This window comes from Desmodus rotundus, chromosome 2, assembly GCF_022682495.2.
Source record: "Desmodus rotundus isolate HL8 chromosome 2, HLdesRot8A.1, whole genome shotgun sequence".
Taxonomy (NCBI): Eukaryota; Metazoa; Chordata; class Mammalia; order Chiroptera; family Phyllostomidae; genus Desmodus; species Desmodus rotundus.
In genome coordinates, this window is record NC_071388.1 from 147,255,154 (window position 1) to 147,276,440 (window position 21,287).

Below are 21,287 nucleotides of genomic sequence, written 5' to 3' on the forward strand. Positions count from 1 at the left end.
AAAGAAAAAGAGTAAACATTTAATGATTCTAACCATAAAAATTCTAGAAAATACAAAGGCATCTATGTTAATGGAAAGTATATCAATGGTTATTTGGAGGTCTGTGAAGGGCAGAGAGAGAAGAGAGATTATAAAAGCACATGAGACAAGTCTTTTTATTCTAAAAAATTGAAATCTAAAGTCTTTAAATAATGAAAGTAATTAATTTTTAGTGACCATAAATATAGGGAATCAGTGACAAGTGAGGGGAACTGTACCCATTATGCCTACCAAGAAAGGAAAATACACCAGTGAAGTGTGAGCTCTGGATCCAGAATGTTAGATTCAAAATCCAACTCTTCGGTCTTTGGCAAGTTTCTTAACGTTTTTGTGTCTCAGTTTGCCCATCTGTAAAATGAGGATAATAGTGGTACTTCCTAGAATCATGAGAATTCTGGCAAATAATATTAAAAAATATCTTAGGAGAGCATCTGATATCAAAAATATTATTAAAAGTATTAGTTATTAATGTTGTTGCAAAGGTATTCACAAATGACTGAAAATGTGTCCATAAACTCTCTGACTCTTAAACTGTGATTTGAGAAACAATATATGAAAATGTAGACTCTGCCACGTAGGTGATCACTGGGCACTAAGTCATTTTAAATCCACATGCACAAAAACAGTCATCAAAATTGTATGAATGGATTTAAGATGATATATTTTTTATACTTCCTTAAAGATTGTGTTTGAAATAGAAACATAAAATATTTTAATTCTCAAGAGAACTTATAAATTTCCTACCATATGTTGGATCTGCAGTGTGAGAATAACTTATTATGTTTTAATATTTTTTCATTCTCTCTACAACTTGAGGTAATATAAAACAAAGAATAAACAGTTCTTTGATGAGTTTGATTTTAGTTTAAATAGGTGGGTCTTTTTAAATTATTCTAAATAAGAATAACCTAGAATACAAAAGAAAGAAAAGAAAGTTTGTGCACGATAGAATTCATGTTAATCAACTTAGAACGAGAAGATTATGATAAAGTTAATTGAGCTAATCCTAGATCAACTCCAATTTTCAACCTACATTCTCTTAAGGGCTAGATCATTTAGCCCTCCGAATGTAATTATCCATGATTTCATAAGCTAAATAAAGTATAACTTCATTTTTCCACATTTTACAATATTTTCACTGTAACACTATGTAAAGAAAGCACTGTAGGACCTCTACCTTATCTATTTAGATCCATCCTGCTCTCTAACTTATTAGTAATTATAATTATTTTCCCAATATTTAAAATGTGCTTTCAGGACAAGATTTTCACATTTTGTAAATTCGGCACAAAAATTTAAGTCGAGTAGTGAAGATGAAATGTCCTGCTCTAAAAATGGGCTGGCACTCCTTTGCTCACAGTCAAATAAGTCATTGTCGAACCCAACTCAGGTTAGGCTCTGCTGTGGCTAGTGAAGAAGGAGCCTTAATTGACTGTCCAGAAGAGAAAGAAAAGACTGTATTGATCATTTTCATGCTTCGATACCTCTGTTCCATTTTACTAATCAAGGTCATTTCTTAGCACTTGTTTCAGAGAAAATTCTAGTTGTTTGATGATTGATGACGGCCCATTTTTCAAAAGAAGTTATTTTAAGTTCTACCCTATTTACATGCTGCTTGAGACTACAGTAGATATGAAATAACTGCCTTTTGTTCTCAAGTGAAAACCTTTTAAAAGCACCAGGAAAATTTAATACAGCTATGGCTTATGTAATTTTGAAGTGCGCACATTATATGGCTCAATTCCTCCTAGACAGAAAGCTGGATGGAGACTCCCTGGGTGGAGAGTCTTCACTCAAGACAAGAGGATAGAAGGAATAAAAAGGCATTATCAAGCACAAGGAACAGAAAACCTAAGGGCCAACTAGGCCAGGAGGCAATTAAGAACCGAGGAAGACCAGGGCTGGGAGACCCAAGATCAGAATGAGGGAAATGACGCTGAGGGAAAAGCAGGTGGGGATACCACCAGGAGGGTAAGAGTGATAGGACTGCAAACAAATTGCTGAGTGAAAATGTTTCAAACCCTTTTCAATAGCCAAACTCTTTTCTAAACAGAATTCCTTCTCCAAGATTTTCAACTTAAGGCCAAAGAAAGCTTCAAGTCAGTCTTTATCCAGTGACTAAAGTTCTAAGATATAAATAAAGCTTAACAGCTGTCATAAAACATGTTTCGCACTGAAAGAAAGCAGGCCTGCAGTGAGCACGTATGAAGCTGACATGCTGAGTGAAGGAGGCGGTGAATTTTTCTGAGGCCCACACTGAACCCTGCTCTTTCCTTCGCTTCCTTTGTGCTACCTTTGTTGGTGTTCCTGAGCCAATAATTATTTTTTTCTTAAGCTACATTGCATTGTGACTAAGAATGCTGAAAAATACCTTTAGGCACTGTAAAGGTTTGGCAGAAAGTAATTCATTTTTTGCAGAACCCCTCAGCATTTCTGCAGAGCACCTAGGTTACCTAGAACAGATATGGAAAGCCACCACCCTAAGTAGCAGCAGAGATGTAATATGTGGCGGGTGTCAGTGATGAGCTTACACGGACTTCACTCATTCATTCCACACACATTTATTGGCTTCCATCTGTGTGCTAGCCACTGTACTAGGCACGGGGATCACGGCAGTGGATGAAAGAGACATTTCTCTGCCTTCATGGTGCTCACTGTCCGATGGCCTGGTGTACTCATTGGCAGTGAATTACAGAAGGCAGACTCTCCTTGTTGTTGATGGTTGCTACCGTAATAATGCAATAAGAATGTTAGTGCTCAAAGTGAATATTCCATGTTTACCATGAATATTTAATTAAAAGATCAGTATCATTTGTGAAATGCCTACATTATTAGTTCTAAGACATACTAGGTTAGCTTATGACTACCACAAAATCTTAGAGCACATTTACTTAAGATGACATAGATGAATTAAACATTTGCTAGCAAAATAATGAGGCTTTATTTTATACTACTTTTACCGAAATCATTTTGCTCCTTTAAAATATTGGGAGAATGGTATCTTTCTTTACTTTTGAAAATAAGTTGTTAGCTCAGATTGTTTTCCTTAGCAGTTAATATTATTATTTATGAATAGAAATGATTAAAGGGTCCCTCTATTAGGAACCCAGAACTTCAATTATAATCCTTAAATAATAAAACAATTCAGTCCTGAGATGAGATTTTTAGTATTGTGACATTAATTTAAAAGACTTTTGCTACCATATTGAAGGATGAGGCCTGGGCTTGCAGGGTTAGGCACGTAAAGTTATAATCATTTACCAAAAAAATACCTTTGGGACTTCGATCACACTAGAGATAAATAAAATCATTCAGAAATTTAGGTGAGCACTTCAAGGTTCCATCAAGTTTCCACAACAACAGAGGTGCAAGTGGAAGGTGTGAGAGGATGAGAATCTGAGCAGTGAGGTGCAGTTTTAGGTGAAATCACAAAGAGAATGACCCCACATTCTTCCATTTACCTGGCAGTCTCTCTTTCCCTACGAGACAGGAAGTGATGACCTCACCAGACATCTATTTACGCTACAGGGTCACAATTTCACTACATGCACTCGGACACAGATCCACTTCCTGCATCTGAGTCACCTGATTTTTATCTTGGTTCCCTAACTCTAGTTTGGGGTTGCACCAGGCACCAGCTTAAAAAAGAAAAAGTCGACTTTGGTTTCTCTGCAGAGCACTCACCTTTAGGCGTTGGTCCTTGTGTTGACGTACTCACTCACTCAGCAGTTCCTGAGCACATACTCTGTCCCAGGGACTGTGCGAGGTGCTGCAACTACAAAGATGAAGACACAGCTCTAAGCCATGGCAGTGGTCTCTAAACATTTTCATCACATTCTCCTAATCATTTTTTAGGATGCTTTGTCAATAATATTTACTGTTTATAAATTATTATAATTTTATAGATTATTGCTATCATTTATTCCTTTCATCTAATATCTCAGGGCAAAATAATTCGTAATCACTTTAAGTCTTCTGTAAAATGCAATCAGATTGCTATTGCGACTGTGAGTACAAAGGCTCAGCAGATGTCAGGGAACTCAGCACTGAGTCACCCTGAATTCTTCACCTTTCCTCACTGTCTCCTGAAGAAGGAAAATAAAATCCGGGGGAACAGCACACTCCTTGGGGCTAAGGAAAGAAAGTCCTACTACCAAGTAGGACTGTGAGCGTCTAATGGGTCTGATGACCGGTCCCCCCATAGTATCGCCCACAATCACAGGCCATGCCACTGTTCACCAAGTCTTCACAGAGGAATCAGCTCTGGCTTTTTCTTGTCATTGTTGTGCCTACATTACAAGTATTATCTAGAATCCAGGGATCTTTGTAGAAATATATTTTATGAAGGTTAGCTTTGGTTTAATAAAAAAAGTTAACACTTTTAAATATTCTTAAAACCAGACAAAAGTAATAAAATTTCACAATGTGCTGGATATGGGCAAATGAGTGAGACGAAACTTGGTACAATGAGGGACTAGGTGCCGGAACCTGGATGGATCCGTGCATTAAAGATTAGAAAAGCTTCCCTTATTTCCCCAGGTTTGGAATAAATATAAACAGAGGAGCCAGTGCTGACTTCCCGCACCTTCCTTCACAGGACCGACCTGCACTGCCCTGGGAGAACTCTGCTCTGCACAGTGACGTGGAGGCTCTGGAATTGAGGTATTGGAGCCCAAAGGGCAGATAGCTTCAGTTCCCTTGAGGCAGAAAGGCAGGGGCAGGTGATGTGAAAGGTGACTCTTAAAGAATAGGAGGGCGGTTTCATCATGTATAGGGAGAGAGAAGACCTTAGAAGACACAGCTATTTAAGTCGGAGGGGCACAAGAGCAGGACGTGTTTGGAGGAGTACAAGCAACGGTTCTGGATGGCTGCATGTGAGGGTGCCAAGTGGGTAGCCTTAGCTACAGACAGAGAAATAATGGATGAAAAGGGGATTGACAGAAATCTGCTGGCGCCAAGAACATTGATGGCTTCAATTTAGAAAAGGGCAGCCAAAATTAAATAGATGAGCTGACAAGAGAACAGATCACAGAAGTGGATAGATTTTTAAAGAGAAATCATTGAGGAGCATGTCATATTAAATGACATTGCTGTGTAGCAGATTTCTTGGGAGCTAAATAAATGGTTTTTATCTCCAAGAATATCATAGAGAATAGAGCAGTTACCCATAAAAGCCTTTCCTAGTACCAGATGTTTGTGGGTTAGAGAAATGAAACAATTACATAACAAATTTGATTTTAAAGGACATAATGACCATTTTGCCTTGAATGACCAAACAGCTTCCTGAACTCCTAGCCCCAGACATTTCTCTTTGTAGCCGTCTTACTCCTCAATATCTCTAAGAAACCCTGGAGATTGATCAGTGAGAGGTGTGTAGGGACAAGGGACCCGAGTCTGCATTATTGAACCTTATCCCACTCATAATCACTGCCTACTAGTTTTGAGTTTATTTACAAAAAGTGCATACATTCATACTACTCATATCAAATAATCACATTGTACACCTTATATATCCGCTAATTTCAATTGTGAGTTATGCCTCAGAAGAGCTGAAACAATGCTACTCTTCTACTCCTGGAAAATTCAAACTTTTGTAGAAAGACAATATACTATATTTAAGGTAGAACAACAATTACTATTGACAAATAATTAGGGATTTGAGTAGAGGATCTCAAGCTGCATCTGAACCACAACAAAAGAATAAATATTTTTCGTAACTGGTGTCCAAAATGAATGAAAGGGGGGAGAAATTGGAACTATTCTGCAATTGCCAAGTAGCTGGGGGAGAGAGGATTCATGTTACACAGAAGCAGGAGTAAATTCCACAAGGTTGGCACATTAAAGGTAAAGGGGCTGTTTTGGGCAAAGCTGTTTAATAAATAACACTGAGTACAAAGGCTTAGCAGATGTCAGGGAACTCAGCACTGAGTCACCCTGAATTCTTCCACCTTACCTCATCGTCTCCTGAGGAAGGAAAACAAAATCCAGGGGAACAGCACACTCCTTGGGGCTAAGGAAAGAAAGACCAAGTAGGACTTTGAGAGTCAGCCCCTCCACTGCTCCCTTTCACGGATCCTCTACCCTCAGGAGGACCCTTCTCCTTGAGGTAATTCCACATTTTACCACATGAGCAGTAACATTCCCCCACCTTGTTCTCACCATACCTTGACAACTAAGAATTTTTTAATTTACTCTGCTTCAGTAACAAAATTCTTGTTTGTTCTCCTTTTAAAATGAGCTATAATTTTTAAAAAATACTTAAAAAGTCCATCAGAATCTTATCCCTTAGAAACAACCATTTTGTGATTATTTTTTCAGCTTTTTCTTTTTTAAAACATTTTTTAAAAGATTTTATTTATTTACATTTACAGAAAGGGCAAGGGAGGAAGAAAGAAAGGGAGGGAAACATCAATGTGAGAGAGAAACACTTATCAGTTGCCCCATGTAAGCACCCTGTCCAGGGACCAAACCTGCAACCCAGGCATATGTCCTGAGTAGGAATCGAACTGCTGACCTTTTGCTTTGTGAGATGACACCCAACCCACTGAGCCACACCAGTCAGGGTTCAGCTTTATTTTCTTTTTCTTTATTCATTGGGTCTGTTTCTAAATCTGACAATAGAAAATAGTAATTTTTAAAGATTATATATTTACTTTAGAAGTACAAAATATGTTTAAAATCTTTTCAAAGCAAAAATGCTGCATTCCTATAGTGTAAATATTAACAGGACAAAAGGCACCAAGCAATAACATGGCCTCATCTATTTGAGGAGACATCTCTGTGCAGAAAGTGAAGTAGCTAACAAACTTGTGTGTTCACTCTCCTGCTTCTGAGGCAGCCGGAGGCCTGCCTGTGTGACAAGAGGAGCCTGTTCCAAGTTCCACCATCCAGTCGCTCCACATGAATGGGGACCCGTATTTCAGAATGGCCTGTTTCTCTTTCCTGCTGTCCCAGAAAAATTCCCATGATGTCAAGTAGTTGTGTGAGGATGCAATCTGATTAACTTCCTGTTAACATGGGAAAGAAGGAAAGGTTGCTTAAGCAGGGACCTTCCCAGTGTACATGTTAACACAAAAGTGTCTCTAAAGACTAGAACTTCAGGCTGGGTGCTAAAGTGAAATGGAAGAATTTCCAGTAGTGTGCAGAGATGATTTTGATTCAAGGGACTATCCCCCAAGGAAACCTAAAATCACAACATGGAAAGTCTGTCTTGGCTTGCTTGAGTGCTAGCATAATGCCCATCTCCCAGCGATAGTGCCCTGTAAAGGCAGGAGAGGAGAGCTGGGAAGCCAGACCAGGGGCTTTGGCATCATGCACATGCAGATTCAACCCCATGTTGCCTCTTAGAGGAATGCCTTTAACAAGATGTTGTTGCTATTTGACTTCTCAAACCACTTTCCTTACCTGTTGTTATGGGATTCAAATGAATAAAATAGAATATTTAAAGTGCTTGACATACAGTAGGTACTCAAGAATAAGAGTTATTTTATTTATGTCATTTCTTTGTCTTTGCACAATATTTAATAAACTGGGATTTTCCAAGTCTTCTGTGAAGCAATAGTAGATGGAGAGGTGAAGGATGGTCCAAGTAATTACTGGCCAATAGGAACAATAGATCTCTTACTGTACACCGTCATCACTCACTGAAATGGTTATAACGTTGCAAATCTTTTATCCTAAAAGAGGCCAAATTTGGTCCCCAAACATAATTACTTTAACCTTCATAGTGTTTAGTTTAGTTTCATTGAGTTTGTTGTCAACATTTAAACCAGAAAATAAGAGAGAAAATCTGTATTTTCATCATCTTTTTAAAATTTCATGTTTCAACGGCTTATTCCCTTATGAGAACAACTGATGGAGTAAGTAGCAGCTAGCTTTTTCAGCAGGGTTTATGTTCGTCAGTAAGCCAGAGTCCTCACCATGCCTTACCACACCCAACACTGAGGAAGAACATCAGTTGCCATTTATCATCCAGCTTGCACGGTTGCCTTGCTAACTATGTACTCTCTCCTACTAATTTTCATTTCTGGTTTGCCTCTTATGGGAATTTGAGTTAGTGACCTCTGCTACAGAGCTAATGAATTAATTCCACAGTACTACATAGCACTGTATTCAGGTTCTGAAATCATATAATCTGGGTTTAAATGCTGGCCCTCCAGATTACTAGTTATGTGACTCCAGGTGAGTTACTTTACCTCTCAGAATCTCAGTTTTCTTCAACGCTACGAGAGAAATAGTAACTAGTAACTGACCCATCTCACAGAGTTGTTAGGAGACTTGCATATTGCAGTGCATGTAAGGAATTTTTTGTCATACCTGGCTGTAAAAGGGGCCATAAATGTTAACTACCACAATTACAGCGTTGACAAGGAAACAGTGATGATGATGATGACTGCTGTTGTTGCTATTACAATTACCTCTAACAGTAGTACCACCATAATTACTGCTACTGTTAGTTAAGAAGAATAAAAACACTTATGAGCTTTCTTCATTTTCATTTCTGCTTTCTCAAGCTGGAAACTGAAGTTCATTTAGAAAGCCCTAGGTAACCTGGATTCTTTATAAAGCGGGAAAGGCTAGTTTCTATCCACCATTGCAAATGAGTAAAATGAAAAAGCTTCCAATCTCAGACAGCAGAACCACTAGCAATTCAGCCTCACACTCAAGCCCTGGTGAAGAAGGCAAGAACCTGTCTCAAAATTCCAGTAAGACATATGTCTTGGGTAAGCCAATGCCGCAGAGAGAAACAGAGTGGGAGAAAATAAAACCTCTAAAGATTTGAAGCTAGACAGCTTCAAAGGGGCAAGGGAGGTGTACCAAAGTTGGTGCTCACCCAGGGAAAACAAGGCTTTCTGTCCGGGAATGACGTATTGGGACAGAGCAAGGGAGGAGAAGGAGAGAACGCTGGCAGAGTGACTGCAAGGAAGAAATGTAGTACAAACTGTGGCCACAGCAGACAAGCTCCAGGGTGAACTAGGGAGCAAAGACCAGGCTGGAAGAGAAGGGAGATCAGGCAGATGGTGAGAACTCCACCAGGTGTGATGGCAGTGTCTGAAATCAGTTCTCCTTAGGGTTCAGCCCCAAGGCAAGCCATACGTCATGAACACAACAGCTAACAACCACCTTTTACAAAGTACTTTCATATTTATATTTGATCCCAGACTAGCTATATGAAGTCTCCTATTTTACAGATGAATAGTGGAAGAAGAGATTAAGTCAGTTGCTTAAAGACACAAAAGCAGTATACGGTGAAGATTGCCAGAGCTTAATTCTTCTGAAACCAATTACTACGCAGTGCACTGTCTTCAGAAATTGCATTTTGTTCACCACGTGGTTTTCAGACTTGTCTTTTCCTTCATAATTGTCCTTATTCACTTAAGGAAGTCTTGTTGTTTTTTAAATTTAATCTTTATTGTATTTTTCTCTATTACCATTTAGTCCCCTTATACCCCTTCTCCCCAGCAATCATCACACTGTTGTCCATGTCCATGAGTTCTTTTTCCTTTATTGTTTTTAATGCAGATAAGCCTTGGTTGAATATAGACAAAAAAAGTCAAAAAGAAAAGAAATGTCAAAGCCTGGACCAGCACAACAAAGCAGATCAGTTTCTCTGTGGTGTCAGCCACTGAGCCATCAACAGTCCCAGCTACACATTAGAGTAACCCCATTTCTCCACCACCATCTCAGCCCCCAGGTCACTAGAGTTGGGGAATATGTGTGGTAACATTTTGATAAAAGATACATAGTAACTTTATGTAAAATATCTTCAGTCCCCCTCTCCCCACCAATGGAAAAATGATTCTTGTATTATTCTAGTAGGAATGGAGGATTACAGTCAGGAAGAAAATGAAAAGTTGAAAAATGTAACTCAAAGGAATATTCTCTTCCAGAACATGGAACTTGCCTGTTTAGATAGTATACCTTTGCCAAGAACTTTTCAATTAATGCATGTTTCCAACACTGATTAGAAAGTAAAATGTACTCCCTCAAACTACAGTAATACCTTTTTTTAATGGGTTGTGTGATTTTGCTTTAAGAAAGTTTTCCAGAGCTGAGAATAGAACATGTCTCTATGGCTCCCAGTCCAGTGAACTAAACAATGTGGCTTCTTCGTTTTTAAATGGTCTGTTTTAAAATGAACAAATCTTAACACTTCATCAAGCTAAAAAAAGAAACAAAAGAAAAAAAATAGTCTCTTAGGCCAAGAAAAAGCTGAGATAGGTCTGAAGTTACCTGTATGGCTGCCAAGTTAAACTGAATCAATTGATTTCATTTTTTTAAAAATCGAACAAAACCCACCCCCAATTTTTTTTTGGACTCAAAGTCTGCATTTTGAATTTATACAGATGAAATGCCTATCAAATCCAATGATACACAACAGATCAGGAAATGTTGATATTTCATAAGATAGAGATTTAAGGATCCAGGGTTTATGTGTGTAAGACTGGGCTTTCAAACTAGATGTGCATGTGTACAAAGACACACACACAATCACAGACCACACATACATGTGCCTTCTCTGACGAAGGCACACAGGTACTCATTTCAACCACTATGGGAAAGCACCTGTGACACATATAAATATCAATTACATCACCAATTAAAGTGTAAGTTTTTGGCTCTACTGACCTTTACGTGAACTAAACAATAAAGCTGTTCACAAATCTGACAGACAGCAGCTTTTCCAAAGTGAAACAGTGAAACACTGTCCCTAATTCACCCATCAAACTAAACGATTAAAATGGCAGGTAGCACAAAATTGAAAAAGCCATTGTAACATAACACTGCCAAGATTACTGGTCTTGTCTCAAAAAAATAAATAAATAAAATTCATCTGCAGAGGCATTTATTTAAAAAAGAAACAGAACTAATTTATTTATTTAGTAAATGAATGGACTGAATAAATTTAAAGCAATCAAAAGACACTCAGTGGTCCTCAGATCCTCAAACTGCTGCCAAACTAACTTGGACACTGGTGGTCACAGACTGGTTCTAATAACACAAGCTTTATAACAAACAGTTATTGTGTGGGCTCAACAGGGCTGAATTCAAGTCCTAGTTCCTCAGTTACTATTTGCATGACCTTTGGTAAGTTACTTAACTTTTTACTTATGTCTTTTGTCACATAAGTACCATACATATCAGTTACCTAATAGAAGTTATGCTATAGGCAATTGTAAATGCAATTATACATATAAAGAGTTTAGCACAGTGCTTAGTTTAGAGCAAATGCTCAATAAAGATTAGCCATTGTTATTATTGGGAAATCCTAGAGTTACAGTGACCACATAATTGCTCATTCAATCGAGAACACTTTTGAGATTAAAGGAAGCTCCATTAAGAATACAGAGGCAAGGATGGAAGGTCACCCTAATCATCATCTGTGCGGCACAGGCTGGTAACACGGAATGCTAGGGACCAGGAGCGAGCTTTCAGTGATACACAACATGTGAATAAGGATGCCTAGTCATCCATGAATAAAAATATTAGCAACAAGGAGAAGGAAGAGCTCAAGTTAATTGGAAACTTTCACTTTTGTAATCAGTTGATAATATGATCACACCAAAAGCACTGTTAGTATTTAAAATTTTTTCAGCATTCTAAATTTAAAAAGATCGAACTCTTTAACAATATCACTTTACAGAACATTTTGAAATTAAGAGATCTTTATATTTGCATTTATCATAAAACATCCTCAACCATTTCTTAAATCTATATACACTTTCCCAGGTGGTATCTTTAGCATAGCTTTTATGCTAGAAATTAAACTAATTTTAAAGTTATGGAAGAAACAGCAGAGCAGTTACCTAAATCGTCAAATCAGGGAGGGAATATCCTAGAGAGTGCACCAGAATACTCTAACCTCTTGAGAAAACCAGGCTTCCTCTCTGGCATCCTTAACTCAAGCATTGTGCTTCCAGCAAATGAACCAATCCATTTGGAAACTTGTAAGTGTGCAATCAATAAAGGTTTATTTAATATCATCTTGCTAATTTTGATAACTATAGGGAGATCTTGTGAATGTATATGTAAATTATTTAATTAAGTCTTTTTGCAAAGAGTTAGTTGCCAAATGACAAATGAGTCAGTAGCAAGATTAAAAGAGCTTTATGGAATTTAAAATTTTGCCACTTTTTGAAAGAATAGGAGAAAAATAGGAATTCATATTTGTGTTGCCTTTTACTTCCATTAATAAACATAAAAAAGATGAAGAAGAAACTACTAAAAATTGTTACATATGAGACCAGGAGAAACCAGGGAAATAGGGATGAAATGGTGTCAGAATTCTCCTTGCATACCATCTGAATCATTTTAATTTTTGAACCATATCAAGTATTAGATATTCAAAAAATTTTAAAAGATTTTTTAAATTCGCTATTTTAATTTTTAAAAAGTGCTAAAGAAACTGTCTGGAACCTACAAACATTTAAACCTAGATGAAGATAAAGTACATCTATGCCTCTTACAATTATAAAGTTTATTGAGAGATCCAAGATGGCACCAGGGTAGGTGGAAGGTGGACTCACCTTCTCCAGGGACCAAACTGGAATTACAACTAAATTATAGGACAATCATCCTCAATAACTAACTGAAAACTAGCTGAAGAGGCTTACTATAACCAAAGACTTATAGAAGAAGCCACACCAAGACCAGAAGGAAGGGCAGAGCCTAGAAGTGGCTGAGGTTCTGCAGTCATATCTCAGCTGTGGGTCATTCTCCCTGAAAAGCTTGAGGTCTCAACCCCAAGCTGGGCTCCCCAGCCGAGTGCCAGAGCCAGGAAAGGGCAACCACCTAACATCTGGCTGTGAAAATCAGTGGAGATTCTGTCTGTCAGAGAGAGACAAAAGTCCACTAGAGTCGCAGGCACTCTCTTAAAGGGCCAACACACAAAATTTTGTTCACAGCCACTCACCATGGGCTCCAGCAGAGGGAGGATAGAGTGGACTAGAGTCATATGAGAAAAGTCTGAGGTTTGTGGCTCTAGGGAAAGAACTGAAGGGACAGCTGTACCAGGATCCACGTACCGAGTCCCTCTCCCTTCCCTCAGAGGCCACCTTTCCTGGGTGGAACACTCCCCTACATCAGCCAGGGGAAAGGAATAGTCCCACTCTCTGGACTCCCTCTTGTCCTACCCTATGGAACTCATGACCTGCTGAGTAGTTAGCTGTCGTGGCCAGGGTGAAGAGGTCTGGGCAGACTCAGGGAGTATCAGTGACTGAGTTGTGTAGCTTTGGGCCAGGGGCCATTCTCCTACTTTCCTGTGAACCTGACTGGTACTTACCCCTCATGGGAGATCTGTTAGCCCCACCCTCCAAGCTCCTGGTAGCCCCACCAACCTAACTCCTCGTGGCTATGCCCTGCTGAAAGCTGAGCAAAATCTGGCACAGACTGAGTTGTGTGGCTCTAGAGTCACCCATCCACCTTCCCAGATCATCACTTCCCCCTCTTGGGAGATCCACTAGTCCCATGCTCCCAATCCCCAGAGGCCCCACCCTGCTGAGCCTGGGCTCTGCCTGGCACAGTCTGGGACAGATTGAATTGTGTGACTTTAAGACAGGGCCCAGTTTTTCCTCACATGCCCAGGCAGTGCAGAGGCCTCCCTTCACACAGCCAAATCTTGGTCTGGTTAGGTCTGATAAACTCTGCTGGCCTCACCCTGATGACTCCCGAGACCCTACCAAACCACAAAGGTGTGCAAGCACCCACAGGGTTGCAGCCAGAGCTGGTATACCTGGAGACATTTGCTGAGTGCCCTCAGATCCAGCACTGGCACCGAGTTTAAACCAGAATCAGTCTGGTGAATACCACTCACCCCTACCTGGTGACTCACTGTGAACTTACCACATACAACTCCAGTAGCATAAGAAGCTCTTTCAGTGATTACACCTAATAGGCAGCTAGAAGGCAGAAACAGGCAGATGCTGATCTTGAGTGCCTTAGGACTTTTGCTACCTGCCCCCAGACCCAGTGCTGGTAAAAGATGGCCTTAGTTCGCAGTTTAATCCTTCCCCACCACACATCCAGACCCAGAAGAGGCAGCTAAAAACTGTGGCTAGTTTGTAGCTCCAAAAATGTTGACCAGGGTCAGTCACAGGTAGAGCCTGACATTGGTCTGCACCAGTCACCCCCAGAGGCCCAGAACCAACACACCCAGTGGTCAGATTCAGACAATATCACAGCAGGATCCAGTAAGATACACAAGTGACATATCCAAAGGGTATGTCGTATGTCACTTGGCAGGCACCAGATCCTGCTGAGGCTAATTATGCATCATGTGGTAAGTACAGGCACAGCAGGTCCCATGCCTCAGGTCAGGGTAGAGGCTCACAGTCAGCCAGCCTGAGTGTCAATCATATGCATGAATGAATCAATAGCAATCAAGACTCAATTACAACAGGAAGGCTTACATAACTCACGCAAAAGGCATTCCTGGAGCACCCCACTCAGTTGATCAAGGAGACTACACCACTGGATCCCACAGAACACATATCGATACTACATAAGGTCACCCTGCCAAGACTGGGAGTCATGGCGTATCTACCATATACATAGAAATAAACACAAAAAGGCAGCCAAAATGGGAAGACAAAGAAACAGGCCCCAGATGAAAGAACAGGAGAAGCCTCCAGAAAAAGAGTCAAACGAAATGAAGGTAAGCAACTTATCAGATATAGAGTTCAAAAAAATAGTTATAAGGATGTTCAAGAAACTTAGAACTACAAGGCACTTGAAGTTCCGACTATCAGTGGATCTCTCAACAGAAAAATTTCAGGCCGGAAGGGATTGGCATGAAATATTCAAAGTGATGAAAAGCAAGGACCTATAATCAAGACTACTTTGATCAATCCTGGGAAGATGGCGGCAACATAGGTGGGAGCGGAGTCCACTTCCCCACAACGCCAGGGAAATACCTAGCTGATCTGAGGAGCAGAGCGAACAGCCAACAGTATTCCAGCATATACGAAGATCAGAGACCAAAGATAGAGGACACTGAAAGATCTGACGGTGAGACAACAAAACCTGGAGTGCTGAAAAGACTAGAGTTAGACCGTGTTAAACACATAAACGTCAGCTCAAGACCAGTGAGCACAGGAGAGTAAGGAGACAGCACCACCGAATCCCATTGGCATTCTACCATAGAAGTTCATATCATAAATCCAGGGAGTCAGAACAAAGCAATTTAAGACGCAGAGGCCAACAAGAAGAGCCTCACAAACAATGGGAAGACAAAGAAACAATTCCCAAATGAAAGGAAAGGAGGAAGTCTCAGAAAGAATACTAACCGAAAAAGAGGCAAGTCAACTATCAGATACTGAGTTCAAAGCAATGGTCATCAGGAAACTCACTGAGCTCTCTGAGCTCAAAGAGAACTACCAGAAACTACAAGGAAACTACAATGAACTCACTGCAAACTATATCAACATGAAAAAGGAAATAGAAAATATCAACAAGAGCCAAGCGGAAATGAAGAATACAATTTCTGAATTGAAGAACACAGTAGAAGGAATTAAAAGCAGACTTGATGAAGCAGAGGATCGGATCAGCGAGCTGGAGGATAAAGTAGAAAAAAACACCCAGAAGGAGCAAGAAAAGGAAAAGAGGCTCAGAAAGAATGAAGAGGCAATAAGGGAAATGCAGGACAACATGAAACGTAACAATATCCGTATAATAGGAATACCAGAAGGAGAAGAAGAAGAGCAAGGGATAGAAAACCTGTTTGAAAAAGTAATGATGGAAAATTTCCCTAATCTGAGGAGAGAAAAAGTCACCCAAATCCAGGAAACACAGAGAGTCCCAAGCAAGAGGAACCCAAAGAGACCCACTGCAAGACACATCATAATTAAAATGGCAAATTTCCAAGACAAAGAGAGGATCTTAAAGGCAGCAAGGGAGAAAAAGGAAGTAACATACAAGGGAGCCCCAATAAGGTTAGCAACTGACTTCTCAATGGAAACGCTCCAAGCCAGAAGAGAATGGCAAAAAATATTCCAAGTACTGAGAACCAGAGGCCTGCAACCAAGACTACTTTACCCAGCAAGGCTCTCAATCAAGATAGAAGACCAAATAAAGAGTTTCCCAGACAAAAAAAGTCTAAAAGAATACAGCTCCATCAAACCAGCTCTGCAAGAGATGCTAAAGGGACTGCTTTAAGGAAAGGAAGGAAAAGAGAAAGAGGAACACAGGTAGGAAATGATGGCAATGAATAACTACCTATCGATAATAACCTTAAACGTAAATGGATTAAATGCTCCAATCAAAAGACATAGAACAGCTGAATGGATAAGAAAACATGACCCACACATATGCTGCCTACAAGAGACCCATCTCAGGACAAAAGACTTACACAGACTGAAAGTGAAGGGCTGGAAACAAATTTTCCAAGCAAACGGACAGGAAAAAAAAGCAGGGGTAGCAATACTCATATCTGACAAAATAGACTTCCAAAGAAGGGCCATAAAGAGAGACCCAGAAGGTCACTTCATAATACTCAAAGGAAGAATCCACCAAGAAGACATAAACATTGTAAATATATATGCACCCAACATAGGAGCACCCAAATACATAAAGAAAATCTTGGAGGATTTCAAGAAAGATATTGACAGCAACACAATTATAGTAGGGGATTTTAACACCCCACTATGAAAAATGGACAGGTCTTCCAAACAAAAGATCAACAAAGATATTGTGTCACTTAACAATACCTTAGAGGAAATGGACTTAACTGATATATACAGAGCTTTTCATCCCAAAGAAGCAAAATACACGTTCTTTTCAAGTGTCCATGGAACTTTTTCAAAGATAGACCACATGATAGGACACAAAGCAAGCCTCAACAAATTCAAGAAAATTGAAATCATATCAAGCATCTTCTCTGACCACAAGGGTCTGAAACTAGAAACCAACGCCAAGGGTAAAAACCCAAAACACTCAAAAGCATGGAGACTGAATAGCATGCTATTAAACAATGAATGGGTCAAGAACGAGATTAGGGAAGAAATCAAAAACTTCCTGGAAACAAATGAAAACGAACTCACAACAACCCAAAACCTATGGGACACAGCAAAGGCAGTCCTGAGAGGGAAGTTCATAGCAATACAGGCCTACCTTAAGAAGTTAGAAACAGTTCAAACAAACAACCTAACCCTATGCCTACAAGAACTGGAGGAACAACAACAAAGACAGCCCAGAGCAAGCAGAAGGAAGGAAATAACCAAGATCAGAGCAGAATTAAATGACATAGAGACTAAAAGCACAATTGTAAGGATCAATGAATCCAGGAGCTGGTTCTTTGAAAAGATAAACAAAATCGACAAGCCTTTAAGTAGGCTCATCAAAAAGAAAAGAGAGAGGATCCAAATAAACAGAATTAGAAATGAAAGTGGAGAGATTACAACTGATACCACAGAAATACAAAGGATCGTAAGAAATTACTATGAAGACCTGTATGCTAAGAAATTTGAAAACCTAGATGAAATGGACACATTTCTAGAAAAATATAATCTTCCAAAACTGACTGAAGAAGAAGCAGAAAACCTGAACAGACCAATATCAGCAAAGGAAATTGAAGCAGTCATCAAGAAACTCCCATCACACAAAAGCCCTGGACCAGATGGTTTCACAGGAGATTTCTACAAAGCATTTAAGGAAGAACTAACCCCTATCCTTCACAGACTATTCGAAAAAATCCAAACTGATGGAAGACTCCCAAACTCTTTTTATGAAGCCAACATCATCCTAATCCCAAAACCAGATAAAGACACAACGAAGAAAGAAAACTTCAGGCCAATATCGCTGATGAACATAGACGCTAAAATTCTCAACAAAATATTAGCAAACCGCATCCAGCAATATATTAAAAAGATCATCCACCATGACCAAGTGGGATTCATCCCAGGGATGCAAGGATGGTACAATATTCGCAAATCAATAAACATAATACATCACATCAACAACAGCAAAGACAAAAATCACATGATCATATCAATAGATGCGGAAAAAGCATTTGATAAGATACAGCACCTATTTCTGATAAAAACACTCAGCAAAGTGGGAATAAAGGGAGCAGTCCTCAACATAATTAAGGCGATATATGAGAGACCTACAGCCAACATCATACTCAATGGACAAAAACTTAGAGCTTTCCCACTAAGATCAGGAACTAGACAAGGATGCCCTCTCTCACCACTCCTATTCAACATAGTATTGGAAGTCCTAGCCACAGCAATCAGACAAGAAAAAGCAATAAAAGGCATCCAAATTGGAAAGGAGGAAATGAAACTGTCACTGTTTGCAGACGACATGATAGTGTACATGGAAAACCCTATAGACTCCACTCAAAAACTACTCGACCTAATAAATGAATTTGGCAAAACAGCGGGATACAGAGTCAATACCCAGAAATCAAAGGCATTCCTCTACACCAGCAACGAAACTGCAGAAACAGAAATCAGGAAAAAAATCCCATTCGATATAGCAACAAGAAAAATAAAGTACCTAGGAATAAACCTAACCAAGGAGGTAAAAGACCTGTACTCAGAAAACTACACAACACTGAAGAAAGAAATTAAGGAAGATACAAACAAATGGAAGCATGTACCATGTTCATGGATTGGAAGAATCAACATTATCAAAATGGCCATACTACCCAAAGCAATTTATAGATTCAATGCAATCCCTATTAGAGTACCCATGACATATTTCACAGATATAGAACAAACATTGCAGAAATTCATATGGAAACATAAACGACCTCGAATAGCTGCAGCAATTTTGAGAAAGAAAAACAAAGCAGGAGGGATCACAATACCTGATATCAAACTGTATTACAAGGCCACTGTAATCAAAACAGCCTGGTACTGGCATAAAAACAGGCACATAGACCAACGGAACAGAATAGAGAGCCCAGAAATAAACTCAAGTCTATACGATCAATTAATATTTGACAAAGGAAGCAGGAGCATAAAATGGAGCAAAAACAGCCTCTTCAACAGATGGTGTTGGGAGATCTGGACAGCTACGTGCAAAAAAATGAAACTCGATCACCAACTTACGCCATACACGAAAATAAACTCAAGATGGATAAAAGACTTAAATATAAGCCGTAACACCATAAAAGTCCTTGAGGAAAACATTGGCAGGAAAATCTCAGACATTCCACGCAGCAACATCCTCACAGACACATCCCCTAAAGCAAGGGACATAAAGGAAAGAATAAACAAATGGGACCTCATCAAAATAAAAAGCTTCTGCATGGCTAAAGAAAACAGCACCAAATTACAAAGAGTACCAACAGTATGGGAAAACATATTTGCCAACGATACCTCAGACAAGGGCCTGATCTCCAAAATATATAAAGAACTCACTCGACTCCACTCCAGGAAGACAAACAACCCAATTAAAAAATGGGCAAAGGACTTGAACAGACACTTCTCCAAGGAAGACATACAGAGGGCCCAGAGACATATGAAAAGATGCTCAGCATCACTAGCCATCAGAGAGATGCAAATTAAAACCACAATGAGGTATCATCTCACACCAGTCAGAATGGCCAACATAAACAAATCCACAAACAAATGTTGGAGAGGATGTGGAGAAAAGGGAACCCTTGTGCACTGTTGGTGGGAATGCAGACTGGTGAGGCCACTGTGGAAAACAATATGGAATTTCCTCAGAAAACTAAAAATGGAACTGCCCTTTGACCCAGTAATTCCGCTGCTGGGATTATACCCTAAGAACCCTGAAACACCAATCCAAAAGAATCTGTGCACCCCAATGTTCATAGCAGCACAATTTACAATAGCCAAGTACTGGAAGCAACCGAAGTGCCCATCAGCAAACGAGTGGATCCAAAAACTATGGTATATTTACACAATGGAATTCTATGCAGCAGAGAGAAAGAAGGAGCTTATACCCTTTGCAACAGCATGGATGAAACTGGAGAGCATTATGCTAAGTGAAATAAGCCAGGAAGTGAGGGACAAGTACCATATGATCTCACCTTTAACTGGAACATAAGCAATAGAAGAAAAAAGCAAACAAAATATAACCAGAGACATTGAAGTTAAGAACAATCTAACAATAGCCAGGGCGGGGGTGGGGGGTGGGGGCGGGGATAGTGGGAAGAGGGTATTACAGGAACTACTATAAAGGACACATGGACAAAACCAAGGGGGAGGGTGGAGAGGGGGGAGGGAGGTGGGTTCACCTGGGGTGGGGTGGAGGGATGGGGAGAAAAGGCATACAACTGTAATTGCATAACAATAAAAAAAAAATAAAATAAAATAAAAAATAATTTTGAGAGGGAAAAAAAAAAAAAAGACTACTTTACCCATCTAGGATATCATTTAAAATTGAAGCAGAAATAAAGAGCTTCCCAGGCAATAAAAAGCTAAAGGAGTTTGTTAACACCAAATATTACATGAAAGGTTAAAGGCTTGTTTGAAAAAGAAGGAGGAGGAGGAGGAAAAGCTGGAGGGAGACAGGAAGGAGGAGGAGAAGGGGAGGAAAGTTAAAAGAATAAAACTGCAATAAAGATGTACCTATCAATAATAATTTTAAAATGTAAATGGCTTAAATGCTCCAATAATAAGACATAGGGAAACTGAATGAATAATAAATCAAGACCCATATATGTTGTTTATGTGAGACCCATCTTAAAATGAAAGACACACAGACTAAAAAGTAAAGGAATATAGAATGATATTGTATGCAAATGAAAAGGAAAAAAAGCTGAGGTAGCAGTACTTATATCTGATAAAATAGACTTGAAAACAAAGGCTATAGCAAGGGACAAAGAAGGACACTAAATAATGAAAAATGGAGCACTCCTGTAAACATTGATGCACCCAACATAGGAGCACCTAAATATGTAAATAAAAATCTTGGTGAAATAAAGGGAAGAGACTGACAGTAATACAGTCATAGTAGGGGATTTTAATACCCCACTGACATTTTCAGACAGAAAATCAACAATAAATGGTGACCTTCAGTGACACACTAGATCATATAAGTTTAATTGATATCTTCAGAGCATTTCACCCCAAAGCAGCAGAGTATACATTCTTTACAAGTACACATATAACATTTTCTAGGATAGATCACATGTTAAAACACAAAACAAGTCTCAATAAATTTAAGAAGATTGAAATCATATTTAGCTTCTTCTCTGACCATAATTGTATGAAACTAGAAATCAATCACAATAAAAAAAACTGAAAAACACACAAACACATGAAAGTTAAATAGCC

The 21,287-nt window shown here is 39.3% G+C and overlaps 1 protein-coding gene across 10 annotated transcripts in view; it reads right to left on the reverse strand.

Annotated features, from left to right (window-relative positions):
• The window catches only part of CCDC148 (coiled-coil domain containing 148), a 230,269-nt gene that overhangs the window by 178,731 nt on the left and 30,251 nt on the right, over nucleotides 1-21,287 (reverse strand). For 4 of the 10 annotated variants that reach the window (XM_045187482.2, XM_045187487.2, XM_045187484.2 and 1 more), the window contains exons 2-3: nucleotides 5,993-6,049; nucleotides 3,724-3,814 (exon numbers count right to left, since the gene is read on the reverse strand). The exons of 3 other annotated variants lie outside the window; for them this stretch is intronic. The gene's annotated coding sequence lies outside the window, so the exon portion shown is untranslated. The remainder of the gene's footprint in view (nucleotides 1-3,723; nucleotides 3,815-5,992; nucleotides 6,050-21,287) is intronic. 3 more of the 10 variants (XM_045187481.2, XM_053918691.1, XM_024579882.3) reach the window with 1 other exon arrangement.